This window comes from Myotis lucifugus, unplaced genomic scaffold (assembly GCF_000147115.1).
Source record: "Myotis lucifugus unplaced genomic scaffold, Myoluc2.0 scaffold_91, whole genome shotgun sequence".
Classification (NCBI taxonomy): Eukaryota; Metazoa; Chordata; class Mammalia; order Chiroptera; family Vespertilionidae; genus Myotis; species Myotis lucifugus.
The window spans coordinates 3,209,520-3,226,043 of NW_005871139.1; the positions used below are offsets into that span (position 1 = coordinate 3,209,520).

The 16,524-nt window shown below is 46.9% G+C and overlaps 1 protein-coding gene across 2 annotated transcripts in view; it reads left to right on the forward strand.

The window, feature by feature from the left end:
• The first annotated feature begins 144 nt into the window (after window positions 1–144).
• Window positions 145–16,524, forward strand: part of SPATS2 (spermatogenesis associated serine rich 2) — a 114,995-nt gene continuing 98,615 nt past the window's right edge. For both annotated transcript variants that reach the window (XM_023756331.1, XM_014458211.2), the window contains exon 1: window positions 145–275. The gene's annotated coding sequence lies outside the window, so the exon portion shown is untranslated. The remainder of the gene's footprint in view (window positions 276–16,524) is intronic.

Sequence of the window (16,524 nt, forward strand, 5' to 3'; positions counted from 1 at the left end):
GAGGTCGGTGTGGATCCGCAGCGCGCCGCCCCTCGCCGTCACTGCGATTCCCAGCCCGCGGTCCGGCTGATGAGGGAAGCGGAGAAAGGGGCAGGAGGGGGCGGGGCGGCGTCCCGCTCGGGGAGAGTTGGGGGAGGAGCGCGGCGGCGGCGGCGGCGGCTCTGGAAGAGGCGAAGGAGGCGGCGGAGCTGCTTACCTCTTCTCAGACCCCGGAGCGTCCCGGACGCGGAGCCCGGAACTGGGGGGGACGCGGCGACTGCGGGGACCCGGCGTCGGTGAGGCTGAGCGGGCTCGGTGCGGAGGGGGGCTTGGTGAGGGATGAAGGGAGCGCGGAGGAACTGAGAGCGGCTTGAGGGAGGGCACGGGGAAAGAGTAGTTGTTGGGGGCTGGGTACGGAGGAGACGGGGAAGTGAGCCCCTGGGACTTGGGGTGCCCAGATGGTGGAAGGTGTCTGGGGTCAGCGGGGCGGGCCCAAGCACACCGGTCCGAGTTGGGGTGTTTCCAGAGGCAGAGGCCGGGGGAACAATGGAGTGAGGGGGTTCTCTGGTGTAACCGTGTGTGGGGTATTGGATTTTAAGAAACAAGGAGAGATGGAAAATAATGAGAAGAAAAAAAAAGGGCTATTTGGGAGTGGAAGTACAATGGATTGGGAATGCAGTGGGAATGCGTAAGGTCATCTGCATGGGTGCCGGAGGTCCTTACGATTTGGGGCAAAGTGGGATTTGGAAATAAGAGATAGAAGAGCATTTTTGGAATCGAGGGGAGATAAAAGAGCATTCTTGGAATTGGGATGGTGGAAGAGAACGGAAGATTATGCGAAGTGGGGCAGAGAAATGAAATAGATGTGCTTTGGGCTTGAATTAAAGCAGAGGGTAGATCTAGGTAGAGAGTGTAGGGTAGGTGGACCGAGTTCTCCTGATTCATCCAGGGTGATTGGGTTATTTTAGAAGGTGGCTCTTTCCCAGGCTTGTCCCTCTGCTAAGGAGTACAAGCTGCTCTTTTAGTAATTTGGTTGTCATGTATAGTCCGTTTCATTGATAAAGCATACCTGTAATAATGGTGTCTCCTCTGCTCAGGTTACAGTACGTATTTTACCTGTGGTTAAGGAAGCAGGAGAGGACAGATCTCCAGAAGCAGGCGTCTATCTTGCTTTTGAGTCAGGCCAGTGATAATGCAGAGTTCATGGTGTTTGAGGGAGAACCAAGAGTTTGTTTTCATTTAGACCAAAAGGTGATGAATAAAATCGAAGTTATCTGTACTTTATTAGAATTGCATTTTCTCACTGAGAAATGTTCAGGTACCATCTGCTACTGGTTTTATGTTCGTGAGAGAGCTTGGCTGCCTCAAAATCTCGATGCTGATTTCAAATGATCAGGTTGCCTCATATTTCCCAGTTTGAATGAAGGTGATTTGAAAATCACCTTATTTGAAAATATTGTGGGGGGTGGGAAGTATTTCTGATAACTTGGATTTCCAGACTAAATTTTGAATGCATGGTATTACGTACAAGATTGCTGGTTTTGAAACTGTAGTTACCTTTCTGTGTTCATAAATAGTCCACGGTAAGCTTTTTATTTGTTGGGCATTAAGTTTTGCTGACTCATTTAAGATTTCTGGGAATTCATCAGTTTATATTTATTTCTCAGCTAGATCTTGTATAGTAGCATTAGGCCACTTTATAAAGGTCCAAAAATAATTATGTAAATTGTCACTTTACTTATATGTTATAAAAACTGGACAAAGCAAGGAGTGAGTGCAGTGTCCTCATTAATGATAATATGGCTCTTTATTGACCTCTTTCAGTGGGCTAGGCAAGGTGCTAAGATTGTTTTTGCATACATTATCTCATTTAATTGAATCCTCACAATTATTTCCTATTTTATAAATTAAGAGGTGAAATAATTCACTGAGGTCACAGAGCTAGTAAATAAAGCTGAATTCAGATCCAGCTCTTTTGGATGTCTTCTTTAAATCTTCACTGTCTGGCCCTAGCTGGTTTGGCTCAGTGGATAGAGCCTTGGCCTGTGGACTGAAGGGTCCCAGGTTTGATTCTGGTCAAGGGCACATGCCTGGGTTTGGGGCTTGATCCCCAGTGGGGGGCGTGCAGGAGACAGCTGATCAATGATTCTCTCATCATTGATGTTTCTATCTCTCTCTCCCTCTCCCTCTCTGAAATCAATAAAAATCTATTATAAATCAATCAATCAATCAATCAATCAATCTTCACTGTCTAATGGTTCTTCCTGCCCTCTCCATCCTCTGGTTTTGGTTGTAGTACAAGCAGCATGAATTGGTTGCAACTTGGATCTGATATAATATTAATTATTTAGATGAAGAGTGGGTTAGTGGGCTACATCTCTAGAGTTAATTGAGTGTTTACTCCTCCTGTAATTTACTAAATCTGGGGTCCTGATAATAGGGCTAACACATCTTACTAAGGTTTGTCCTGTGAGCACACTTAATTTTCTGTTTAGTGTACTGCCGGCGTGCTGTGCATACATGTCACTCTTCCTTGTAGAAGTCAAGACAGCCAATTGTGGAATCAAAACTAGTTCACACAGGAAAACAATGGAAAACTGCTGAGTACTCAAGTGCCCTCCAAGCACCTGTTGAGTCCACAGTTGGTACTAGCATTATCTCTAAATATAGATAGAATCCTCTTAGAAACCCCTAGTGAAACAACTAGAACTGAGAGAAACAGCTGGGGCCTGAGGGAGGAGCCATAGGTTACTGGCCAAAACATCAGCATAGCCCCTGGAGGCTGATCAGGAGTAGCAGAGGGCTACAAGTGCTAGTGAATGGCAGGAGGGAATTATTTGTTGAGCATTTCTGTAGTCTAGGCATTGATCTCAGTGTGTTTTATATATATTACTTATAAGATCTCCAATCAATCATAATAAGATAGTTATAAGCATTATCCCCATTTTTCAGATGAGACTCAGAAAGGTTAAGTAACTTGTGCAGTCAGTTAATAAAGCAGTGAAGGATGTTTGTATGTACTATTTATTGTTGTTATTATTATTTTAAACTAGTGGCCCTACACATGAATTCGTGAGCAAGTTGCTCTCTGCAGCTTGTCTCAGCTGGCCGCCCCGCCCACTGCTGCTTGTAGCTCTTCCCCACACTGCAGTTTGCTGCCCCGCCCTCCTGTAGCTCTCTACTGCTTGTAGCTCGCTGCCCTGCCCTCCTGATGATCGGTCGTTACCATCATGGTGTAACAACCATTTGCATATCACCTCTTTATTATATACTAGAGGCCTGGTGCATAAAATTCGTGCACTGGGGGTGGGTGTCCCTAAGCCCAGCCTGCACCCTCTCCAATCTGGGACCCCTCAGGGGATTTCCAACTGCCGGCAGTCGGACATCCCTCTCACAATTCGGGACTGCTGGCTCCCAACCACTCACCTGCCTGCCTGCCTGCTTGCCCCTTATCTGCTTCTACCTGCCAGCCTGATCACCCCCTAACCACTCCCCTGCCAGCCTGATCACCCCCTAACCACTCCCCTGCCAGCCTGATTGATGCCTAACTGCTCCCCTGCCGGCCTGGTCACCCCCAACTGCTCTTCCCTGCTGGCCTGGTCGCCCCCAACTGCCCTCCCCTGCCGGCCATCTTGTGATGGCCATGTTGTGACCACATGGGGGCGGCCATCTTGTGCGAGGGTGTGACAGTCAATTTGCATATTACCTCTTTATTATATAGGAGGATTGCTGGTTGCAGTTTCTCACAATAGAGCCACCATGTTAAAATTGGGAATTTAACAGTTACTCTCTAGGATCCACTGTGCTTCTTTGATAGAAGAAGTAGAACTGATTTTTTAATCTTGCTGCTTTCACTGGAGACTGGAAGGAAAAGCTTTTTATATTTTCTTTTTCTTTTTCTTTTTAAAATATATTTCTTTATTGATTTCAGAGAGGAAGGGAGAAGGAGAGAGAGAGAGAAACATCAATGATGAGAGAGAATCATTGATCGGCTGCCTCCTGCACACCCCTTACTGGAGATCGAACCTGCAACCCAGGCACGTGCCCTTGGCCGGAATCGAACCTGGGACCCTTCAGTCCACAGGCTGACGCTCTATCCACTGAGCCAAGCCGGCCAGGCTATTTTTCTTATTTAATTGTTGGGAAGGGGAACCCATTCATTTATTTAACAGATGACTTCTTGTAGAATATAGTTCAGTTTCTTCATTTGCTTGGTATCTATATATATAAAATCCTAATATGCAAATAGACTGAATGGTAGAACAACTGAACAACCAGTTGCTATGATGTGCGCTGACCACCAGGGAGTGCACTCGGAACATGGCGGGTGTCAGCAGCAGGCAGCAGAGCATGGAACATGGCGGGCATCAGCTGGGGTGGGATGGTGGAACAGGTGAACGAGGGTTGGGGGGGTGCCAGACCAAGGCTGGGCCCTGTCACTGTCATCGGGCGAGCCTCTGGTGGTTACTGAAAATTCTTTGCTCCATAGTGCTGTGGTCCTGCCTGGCGCTTGCATCTGCTGCTGGCGTTGGCCCTGCTTGCACCTGATGCCGGTGCCAGCCCCGACTGCTTGGCACCATCAGTGGGTGTGAGGGGCAGCTGCTCTCCCTGATCTCTCCTCAGGGCTTCTCCAACTACCCCTGCTCCTGAGGGGTGATCAGGGCCAGCATCCACCTCTCGCACCCGTTTCTGGCGATGGCCCTGCTCACACCTGCTGCCGGCGCCGGCCCTGGTCCCAATCGCTCGGCACCATCAGTAGGTGCGAACGGCGGCTGCCGGACCCGATTGCCCCTGAGGGCTGCTCCACCTTCCCCTGCTCCTGAGGGGCAATCGGGGCAGCAGCCGCCGCTTGCACCTGCTGATGGTGCTGGCCCTGCTTGCATCCGCTGCTGGCACCAGCCCTAATCGCTCCGTGCTGTCAGCTGAGTGGGGCTGGCACCATCAGCGCATGGGAGCAGCGGCGCAGGAGCGGGGGGCTGCCGGCAGACAGGAGAGGGGTGCCGTGGTGGGAGGGGCCAGGCGGGGTCGTGGAGGATGGGCTGAGACTTGTCCCTGTGCCCACTGCAGCTTCTCGGCCCACAGTTCCTTTCAAGGTGCATGAATTTGTGCTCTGGACCCCTAGTATAAATATATATCTGTAGCAACATGAAAATGGTATGTCCGTCTCTATTTTGAGATCTTGACTTTCAGGTAAGTCATCTAGGCTCTGCAGGATGACAGTGAAGCATGCCTGTTACAGACTTTTATCACTTCTCCTGATATATTTTTGCCACAATAGTTTAATCATGTTCTTGCTTGGTTACTTTAAAAAAATTGTGGTAAAATATACATAACAAAAGTTACCCTTTAAACCATTTTTAAGTGTACAGTTCAGTGGCATTAAGTATGTTCACATTGCTGTGTAAGCATCACCACCATCAACCTCTAGACATTTTTATCTTCTCAAACCGAAACTCTCTACCTATTAAACAATAACTCCCTAATTCTTTCTTCTCTGAGTCCTTGGCAACCATCATTCTACTTTCTGTCTCTGTTAATATAACTACTCTGCATACTTTGTATACTTGGAATCATAGTATTTGTCCATTTGTGTCTGGCTTATTTAGCACAGTGTCTCCAAGGTTCACCAGTGTTTTAGCCTGTGTCTGAATTTCATTTCTTTTTAGGACTGCATACTATTCCACTGTATGTGCATACCACACTTCATTGGTCCATTCATCAATAAACACTTGGGTTGTTTCCACCTTTTGGCTATCTATACTAATAATAGGGTAATATGCAAATTGGTGGAGAGGCCCCTCCGCCGTGGGCCTGGTCTGGGGGTCCACAGGCCTCCCCCGGCTCTGGCCTACCTCTTTGGGGCAATCCATCGAGGAGCCCTGGATGGGTGGGTGGGGCCTACCTCTTTGGGACTCCCGCACTGTGATAGGGCACAGGCCAGGCTGGGGGACTCTCCCCCTCTGCCCCGAGTGCGTGAATTTCATGCACTGGGCCACTAGTTGTGAATAATTCTGCTGTGAATATTGGTGTATAAATATCTGAGTCCTTGCTTTCAATACTTGTGGGTATATACCAGAAGTGGGATTTGTGGGTTATATAGTAATTTTTAATTTTTTGAGGAAGCTTGGTTACTTGTAAATGGTGATTTTATTATGAGTTCATCTGAAGGTAGCAATTGGCTTTATGTTTGATGGATGATGTTCCTCTACTGTCTTTTTCTGTACTGTTTGTAGGACACTTGTACTGGAAATGATTCAAAAGGAAATGATTTACCCAGTTTTGATTTCTTTCTTTTAGCTTCTGCCTACTTATATTTATGTATCATGACATCTGGCAAGCACATTAAAACATGTTTCAACTTAGCATTAAAGTACTTTTGAAAAATTTTTAAACATTTCAGCTGATGAGTAAAATGGGAGTTTCTGTTCTAAAGTGTGAAATGTATCCAATGTAGAAGGAACCATTTGTTATGTGCAGATCTTTTCAGTCATACCTGTAAATGTGGGTAATCATCTTAAGAACAATATCTGTATGTGTATGTGACAAATGTGTCAGCAGTGTAGAGGTTTTTCAGTTTATTTTGCTGCCTTTGATTGAAATTCAAGGTACTTTTTTCATTTTAAAATGTTTTATATGTATGAGCTACTGATTACTGCTTATCTTTGGTATCCCTTCTTCATCCATTGAATAAGGTTTTAGTGTCTGCCGTAGGCTTTAAATACTTCAGGTTTTAAATATAGCTGTAATACAGGAAGTAAAATTGGCTGAAGTTATTTGTTTAACTCCATTTTCTTTCCCTCCATATGTGAGATAGTTGACACACAGTATGAAATACAATAGGTTGAAATAGCTGCAGACTGACAGTGAATTGTCTCTTCTGATGGGTCTACCTCTCATTTCATTTTTTCTAAATGTCACAAGGAGGTTAGTTATCCCTGTATCTGGTTTCTTGAGATTATTGGATTATAAAGGCTCATGTGCTATTTTCTGGGAACCTCAGAGGAGACTTAGTGAGCCCACACCTTGGAGGTGGTGTGTTAATTCTGAAATATTTCTAAAGATTTAAAGTTTGTAAACACCTTTTCTTTAGGTTACTGGTTATTAAGCATTGGTCAGAGGCCAGCATTTAGTATCCATGTTCAAATCTACCATGGTGGCCTGTATAAGGGTGGGTTCTTGGAATATACATAATCTCCAACACAGATTCTGTAGCAGCCCTAGGCCCTTAAAACATTCTGCAGTGTCTGAGGATGTAGCCATTAGCTTAAAGGCAATTTCTGCAGTCATTGTTCAATGACTAATTTGTGGTTAAGGGTTAGCTAGGAATTCTTACTAGTTCAAAACCTAAATAATAACCTTGGATTGCTAGTAAGGAGTATTTTTACATTACTTAATTAGCAAAATGACATGATTACTAATTGTGGAGGATGTGTATGTGTGTTTTTCAGAATTGGCTAAAGCAGCAATTCTCAACCTGTGGGTCGCCATCCTGTGGGTCATGACCCCTTTGGGGGTCGAACGACCCTTTCACAGGGGTCGCCTAAGACCATCAGAAAACACATATATAATTACATATTGTTTTTGTGATTAATCACTATGCTTTAATTATGTTCAATTTGTAACAATGAAAATACATCCTGCATATCAGATATTTACATTACGATTCATAACAGTAGCAAAATTACAGTTATGAAGTAGCAACGAAAATAATTTTATGGTTGGGGGTCACCACAACATGAGGAACGGTATTAAAGGGTCACGGCATTAGGAAGGTTGAGAACCACTGGGCTAAAGGGTATTGGGACTGAGGAGAAGAAAGAAGTATGTGATGAGGCCATTACGTGACTGTAGATGAATCATTCTATCTGTATATATAAAAGCCTAAGCAACCGTCCGACCATTCAGCCGGTAGCTATGATGCACACTGACCACCAGGGGGAAGACGCTTAACACACAGGCATGGAAACATGGAACAGACTGATGAATCTCAGAGGGAAGGCAGAAGGGGGGAAGGCAGGAAGAGATTAACCAAAGAACTTATATGCATACTAGAGGCCCAGTGCACGGATTCATGTACCAGTGGGGTCCCTCGGCCTGCCTGCGGGGATCGGGCCGAAACCAGCAGTCCACCATCCCCCGAGGGGTCCTAGATTGTGAGGGGCACAGGCCAGGCCAAGGGACCCCACCGGTGCACAAATCCATGCACTGGTCCTCTATATTATTAAAGGCCAGTGGCCGTAGTGCTGTAATGACCAAAGGACCGGTCACCAGGAGGTTCATGGATCACCTCTTGGGCGGGTCCCCCCCCCCCCACCCGGGGCTCCGGCAGCGTCAGCGGAGTGTCACGGGGCACCGGCAGCGTCCCTGGAGCATCGCAGGGTGCCGGCAGAGTCTGTGGAGCGTCATGGGGCACCGGTAGTGTCCACAGAGCATGCGAGGCTTCGGGGGTCAGTGGACATGGCCCTGATGGCAGGCTAGGCCTAGGGGAATCTTACACGCGCACGATTTAATTGTGCGCTGGGTCTCTAGTCTACACTAATCTACACTAATAAAAGAGAAACATGGTAATTAGCGTACGACCGCTACCCTTCCCATTGGCTAATCAGCATATCCTTATGCAAATTAACTGTCAGCCAAGATGGCGGCTGGCAGCCAGGCAGCTGGAAGCGAACATGAGGCTTGCTTGCTCCAGTGACTGCAGACTGCAACGTTCCCCGCCTGACTTGCCGGCCTCTGAGTTGCAACTCTAAGCAACTTTGTACTATGTTGCAAATGTAGAAGCTAAACAAAACCCCAGAAACCAGCTTTTAGCCTGCCGGGATCTCAGAGCTGAAGTTATACATTGTTTCGATTATAGAACGGCAAACAAACCAGATACGAAGCCTCAGAGCTAGAGCCAGAGCTAAAGCTGGCCCAGAATAAAATAAAAAAAAGAGAAAAAAAAGGAGCGGTTGGGAGCTTCAGTCAACAACCGCCAGCCTGAAAGCAGCCCTCAGCCCCTCACCCAGACTGGCCAGGCACCCCAGTGGGGACCCCCACCCTGAAGGGTGTGTGACCAGCTGCAAACAGCCATCATCCCCTCACCTAGACTGGCCAGGCATCCCAGTGGGGACCCCCACCCTGATCCAGGACACCCTTCAGGGCAAACCAGCCAGCCCCCAGGCCTCTATCCTATATAGTAAAAGGGTAATATGCCTCCCAGCACCGGGATCAGCGGAGCCGCGAGGCCTCCTGGCACCGGATCAGCGTGACGGGGCAGCGCCCAAACCCCTTGATCGCCCTGCAGCTCTGTGTGTGACAGGGGGTGGGGCCACAACCTCCCTATCGCCCTGCTCTGTTCCGTGACAGGGGAAGGTGCCCCAACCCCCTGATGGGCCCTGCTCTGTGTGTGACAGGGTGCGGCGCCCCAACCCACCTCCCCCACGGGCCCTGCTCTGTGTGTGACGGAGTAGAGCCATAACCTCCCCATCGGCCCTGCCCTGAGTGTGACAGTGGCGGCGCCCCAACCCCCTGATCGGCCCTGCTCTGTGGGTGATAGAGGGCGGCACCCCAACCCCCTGATCGGCCCTGCTCTGTGGGTGATAGAGGGCGGTGCCCTAACTCCCCTATCGGCCCTACTCTGTGCGTGACGGGGGGAGCTCCCCAACCCCCTATCGGCCCTACTCTGTGCGTGACGGGGGGAGCTCCCCAACCCCCTGATGGGCCCTGCTCTGTGTGTGACAGGGGGTGGCGCCGCAACCTCCCCATCGACCCTGCCTTGAGTGTGACAGGGGGCGGTGCCCCAACCCCTCAATCGGCCCCACCCTGAGCGTGACTGAGGGTGGCATCGCAACCTCCCGATCCGCCCTGCTCTGTGCATGACAGGGGGCGGCGCCCCAACTCCCCAATCAGCCCTGCTCTGAGCCCGACCAGGGGCTGCACCTAGGGATTGGGCCTGCCCTCTGCCACCCAAGAGCAGGCCTAAGCCAGCAGGTCGTTATCTCCCGAGGGGTCCCAGACTGCGAGAGGGCACAGGCCGGGCTGAGGGACCCCCCCTTCCCCCCCAAGTGCACAAATTTTTGTGCACTGGGCCTCTAGTATATATATAAAAGCCTAAGTGACCAGACGGCTGGCTGGTAGCTATGACGCGCACTGACCACAAGGGGGCAGACAGGCAGACACTCAACACAGGGACTGCCCCCTGGTGGTCAGTTCGCTCCCACAGTGGGAGCACAGCTCAGCTGACAGATGGGCATGAGACGCAGGGCTCACGGCTGGTGAGCGCAGCTGGCGGCGTGAGCTTCTCCCGCGGACACTCCCCCTGCATGCCTCAGGCAGCAGCTGCACCAGGCACAGTGGGGCTGGGATGAGCGGGAGTGGCGCGGCACCCAGCTTGGGCTCGGCTCCTTCCTGGCTGCCTGCCGCTTCGTGCACTACTTTGTGCTAGTGGGATCGATGTGGACAGCAGGCTGGAACCCAATGAGCTGGTGGACAAGGCCGGGCCGCGGTGGCGTGGAGGTCCACTGATCCCCACAGGCCAGGCCGAGGGACCCCACCAGTGCACGAATCAGTGCACTGGGCCTCTAGTTGTGGATACATGGAGATGTCTTTTGTATTTGAAGATGCTGCTAATGTTAGTTTCTATTGACCTGCATTGGACTGAAAAGACCATTTTGAAAAACTGGCAGTCCTTCCTTTCTTGGGTACATATGATCTGTCCAGTAGTAAATGATTTGCTGTTGTTTCAAGGCTAACACCAGTAGTAGAGCAGTACTTTTCTTTAAATTATCCACTTGGTCTCTCATTATAGCATACCAGTGTTGTCAACTCACTGCTGGTTCTTCCTGGTTGTCTTCTGTTACATTGACTTAAAGTATGCATTAGTGTGTGATGGAAGTGACTCTTCAGCTTACTTTGTTTGGCTACCTTATATCTTTACTAGAGGCCCGGTGCTCGGATTCGTGCACCGGTGGGGTCCCTCGGCATGGCCTGCGGGGATCAGGCTGAAACCGGCAACCCAATGCCACCTGCTGCTCCCCCTTGCCGCTCTTGTTCATCCTGGCTCTGCTGCGCCTGCTGCAGGCTTGCGCCCAGTCAGTCCCGATCAGGAGAGGCTCGTGTAGCCTCAGCGGCCTCTCCAGCCGTGAGCCCTGTGTCTGGTGCCCATAGGTCAGCTGAGTGGCGCTCCCACTGTGGGAGCGCACTGACCACCAGGGGGCAGCTCCTGCATTGAGCATCTGCCCCCTGGTGGTCAGTGTGTGTCATAACGACTGGTTGTTTGGTCGCTTAGGCTTTTATATAGATAATAAATTGCCTTCATAGCTTACTTAACTCCATATCCTGCACAAGCTCTCAATACAAGGATCTCATTATAAGAAGCTCCCTCACATTTGATGAAAATGGTGAAACTTGTCTATAAAATCAGATGGAATGACAGGAAGCTAAAGTATTGTACCTGAATGGAAGGTGGTATAGAACCATCTTAGACTAAATCAGCCATTTAGTTTAGATACAAACTTGATGTTTTGTTACATTGTACAAGTCAGTACCCAGGAGATTTCTTTAGATGGTTTATCTAATTCCTTGTTACGTGGACAGTGCTTTAAACAAGGCTTAGGTGGGTAATCTTTTTCATCTCTGTCACTACTCAAAGCTTGTACATATTTTATGTCAATCTTTTATAAGTTCATATTTGACATTTGTCATTGGTCTGCCTGTCCTGTAATGTTATGATGATCCTATAAGTTAGACTACAAGGTATTAATATGTGATGCTGTATAATTTGGGAGCAAAGGATTGCAACAATGATGACTAAATTTGTGTTTGGGCATCTTAATTTAATAACATAGGAAATGCTCCTTAAAAAGGAGGGATATTTGATACCTTCATCTTGATTACTTGTTTATTGAAATCTTAACATTTAAGTAAGATTAAGTAGAATTATATTCAATTTTGACATGATTACATTTTTTAATATTTTTTATAATGGATTTCAGAGAGGAAGGGAGAGGGAGAGAGAGAGAGAAACATCAATAATGAGAGAGACTCATTGATTGGCTGCCTCCTGCCTGCCCCACACTGGAGATTGAGCCAGCAACCGGGTATGTGCCCTGACCAGGAATTGAACCATGACCTCCTGGTTCATGGGTCAATGCTCAACCACTGAGCAACACCACCTGGGCTACATGATTACATTTTTGATTAGGCAGTAAAGCTGAGAGCACATCATGCTTTCACACTCCACTGGCTAATCATTTCCATTGTGAAATAACCCCAAGTATATTATTAAACTTGGCAGATGAACTTTTTTTTTTTTAGAAAAGAAAGCAAGAATTTATTGAACATAGCAAAAATATACTTAAGACAATGAAACAAGGAAGGGTATAAAAGAAGTAACAGGAGAGCCTAGGTTGGGCTGCTTTGGCTCTCTGGGAAGTCAGAGAAAAGGGGGCCTTGGAAACAGGTTCAGGGGGTTAGCCCTGGATAAGCTGCTGCTGCCCATGGCTCTCCTGGTTGCAAGTCTCATGGTGGTCCGTGAGGTTCGAAAGGTTGGCGACCACTGATTTAGAGGTTAGGGGATACATGCCTGTCGGGGAATGAAAAGGGGAAAGGAATGGCAGGGGCGGGCTCCCTGGAGGGAGAGCCAGCTGGGACTGATGGGGCTGAACTGCTGCTGCCCATTGCTCCCCTGGTTGCAAGCCTCATGGGGTCCCTCAGAGGTTAGGGCAGTGGTCAGCAAACTGCGGCCCCTTGAGTGTGGCTCTTCCACAAAATACCACGTGTGGGCGCGCTCGTACAGTGCGATTGAAACTTCGTGGCCACACTCAAGGGGCCAAAGAGACACATGTGGCTCGCGAGCCGCAGTTTGCCGACCACTGGGTTAGGGGATAAGTGCCTGTGGGGGAAGGAGAGGGAATAGGGAATGGCCCAGGCGTGTTCCCTGGAGGGAGAGCACCCCTGAACTTTTTTTTTAAATTCCCACTCAAGGATGTGTTTTTATTGACTTAGAGAGAAAGGGAGAGAGAGAGAGAAACATTGATGTGAGAGAGAAACATTGATCGGTTGCTGCCTCATATGCACCCTGACCAGGGATCAAATCCTAAACCTATGTATTTGCCTTGACCAGGAATCAAACTCATAACCTTTTAGTGTACTGGACGAATCTGCAACCTATCATGCTAGGACGATGCTCCATCCAACTGCACTACTTGGCCAGGGCAGAAGCATTTTATTGAGTGCCTACTATCTGTCAGATACACACAGTAAAGTAAGCATAAAAATCCTTGCCTGCATGCAGCTTATAGTCTGATAGGGGAAGACATATTCAGCAAAGGCGTAAAATGTTTGGTATTTCAGTTGGTGATAATTGGTATTGAAAAATCAAAAACAAAATCAGGAAAGGTGATAGAGATAACTGTTAGCATGTGACTCAATGTGAGAGAAAGAGAAAGAGAGAAAGCGGGGGAGGGAGAGAGAGGGAAGAAGGAAGGGAGGGAGGAAGGAGGTATTGTTGAGAAAATAATATTTGAGCGAAGACTTAAAAGTCATCTCTGATTCCGTTCTCTTCCTCATACTTCACATCAGATCCATTTCCAATTCTTGTTGATTTTGTCTTCAGAATACATCTCAAACCTACCTAAGTAGGTGGACTAAATTGGCAGTGGCAGTTTGTAAAAGTTTTTTTCTGATTGTTTTTATTGTTCTCAGTGAATTAGGAATCAAAGTGCTCAGCTGAAAGTGAGGGTGGGGAGCAGGAGGTAATGGAGGTTTGTGGAGAAAGGAGAAGGTGTGAAATTGTTCAGGAGAGTGGGAGAATGTCTGAAGCAGGGAAATATTGTATGATTGCCAGGTGGCTTTAAGAGCCCCTTGAGGTTTGTGGTCATGAATTTAAAGTGAGATGAGTCAGTATGGTTTTTTCCCTCCAGCCACAGTCAGCTGCAGTGGTATGTTTGGAGTAGATTTAACCATAGAGAGGTTTTACCAAGATAGTAGAATAAAACACGAGAGGGTCAAGGAATAGAGGATATGTGCAAGGCAGCGAATATGTTATGCTGTGGAATTTAAACTAGGTGAGGAGGGGAGGGAGAACATTAAGTGACTAAGAGATGGTGAAAAAAATGGTTGAATCAATGAATTGATGGACCTGGTGGGATCAAAAGATGTTGGAATTTGGATATGTGAGAGGTAGCTATAAAGATAGTAAGTTGTGGTCAGATGGTAGAGTACAAAAAATAAGATCATGGAGGCATTATCATGGGATGCATGGGTAAAGGGTGAGGTAATCAGAGGCAAGGAATTTAGAGAAAGAGATAGGAATTCAGAGAGATGAGGTGTTAGAAACATCATCTATTTGAAATCATTTGGACTTAAGAGTGGTGTTAAAGAGAGTCACAGTGTTGGGGCTATCCAAAGAAAAAGAACCAGTAAGATCTCTCATCTATGTCCATGTCTATTATTTCTCTATATATTTGTCATGAATGAAATTTATTTTAAGGATTGGTTCATGCCATTATGGGGGCTGAGAAGTTCCATGATCAGCCATCTGCAAGTCAGAGACCCACGAAAGTTGGTGGTGTAAATTCCAGTTCAAGTCTGAAGGCCTGAGAACTAGGACCTAAGTTCCAGTGCAAGGGCAGACTGATAACTCAGCTCCACAGTCGGCCAAAGAGAGAGAGAGGGAAGGATGCTCTCTTCTTTTGCCTTCTTGTTCTGTTCCTCATTGGATTGGTAGATACCCACTTACATTGGGGAGGGCCATCTGCTTTATTCAGTCTGCCTATCCAGATGCTAATCTCAGATGAAAACACCTTCTATGTTTGGTCAAATATATGGGCACCTGTTGTCTAGCCAGGTTGACATAAAATTAGCCATCACAGCTAGATAATGTGTAATAAAGTTTTCACGTGATATTCAAGTAGAGGTTTTATTTTTTAGGGAAGAGGGAAGGAGACTGATTTGGAAACATCATTGAGGAGCAAGGAGGACACTTTCCTCACCCCCCAGTTCCAGTGGTATGAGGGGGTGGAGAAAGAGTTTTCATCACTTGAAGGCTGTGAGGGGTGTTTGGCTTGAAAGGAGAACAGGTTTCAATTAGAACAAGAAGTCGAAGGGAATCTTCAGAGTGGAGGTTGAAAATGTAGGGCACAGTGGAATGGCTTAAAAATTTGGAGAGAGGCGTAAGGCAGATGGGGACAGAGCAGAGGATATGTAGAACAGTGTGGGGATTAGAATCTAGGAGGTGAGATTAGATTAAATTGGAATCATCTGGGGATTCTTTTGATGGACAGCATAAACAGATCAAGAACATGAAAAGATTAGGCCCTGATAGCAGGCAGATAATGGAGGTGAGGGTATGAGTGTTGGGAGGAAGGAAGGGCAAGGAGTCTGGATCCTGGGAAAGGGCATTTTTATATATTTAAATTGTACAACATGATGTTTTGATATGCATATACACATGGTGAAATGACTACTATAGTCAAGTTAATTAACATTTTCTCACATAGTTACCTTTTAAAAATTGTGATACAAGTACCTGAAATCTCCTCTCAGCAAATTTCCAGTATTCAATAGAGCAGTGGTTCTCAACCTTCTGGCCCTTTAAATACAGTTCCTCATGTTGTGACCCAACCATAAAATTATTTTTGTTGCTACTTCATAACTGTAATGTTGCTACTGTTATGAATCTGATATGCAGGATGGTCTTAGGCGACCCCTGTGAAAGGGCCGTTTGACCCCCAAAGGGGTCGCGACCCACAGGTTGAGAACCGCTGCAATAGAGTATTAACTGTGATCATCATGCACGTTAGATCTCTAGACTTAAATCATCCTACATAGCTATAACTTTGTACCCTTTGCCCCATTTCCCTGCCTTGGGTAACCACCATTCCACTCTCTGCTTCTTTGTATTTGAGTTTTTTAGAGTCCAAATATCAGTGAGATCATTCAGTGTTTGTCTTCTCACTTAGCATAATGTCCTCCAGGTTCATCCTTGTTGTTGCAAATGACAGGACCTCAGGAAGGACATTCTTGGTCCCACTTCTTAAATATATGCCCATGGTGGGGAGGGATGTCTTACTCCACTTTAAGGGGTCCTCTTTTGATGAAACCTGAGGGCTCTCTTTTGATGATCATATATTAATGATTTTTGCTTTAGCTCGGCCAGTGTGGTTCAGTGGTTGAGCATCGATCCATGAACCAGGTTCAATTCCGGTTAGGGCGCATGCCCAGGTACGGATGATTCTCTCTCATCATTGATGTTTGTATCTTTCTCTCCCTCTCTCTGGAATCAATAAAAAACATTAAAATTTTTTATAAATAATTTTTGTTTTAAATCTTATTGTGTGATATTAATATTAAATTTTGTTTAGATTAACAATGTGCAGTCTATTTTTCAATTTTCTTTTTTTAAAGAAATCATTAAAAAATATATTTTTATTGATTTCAGAGTAAGGGAGAGGGAAAGAGAGATAGAAACATCAGTGATGAGAGAGAATCATTCGATACGCTGCCTTCTACACACACCCTACTGGGGGATCGAGTCACAACCCAGGCATGTGCCCCTTGACT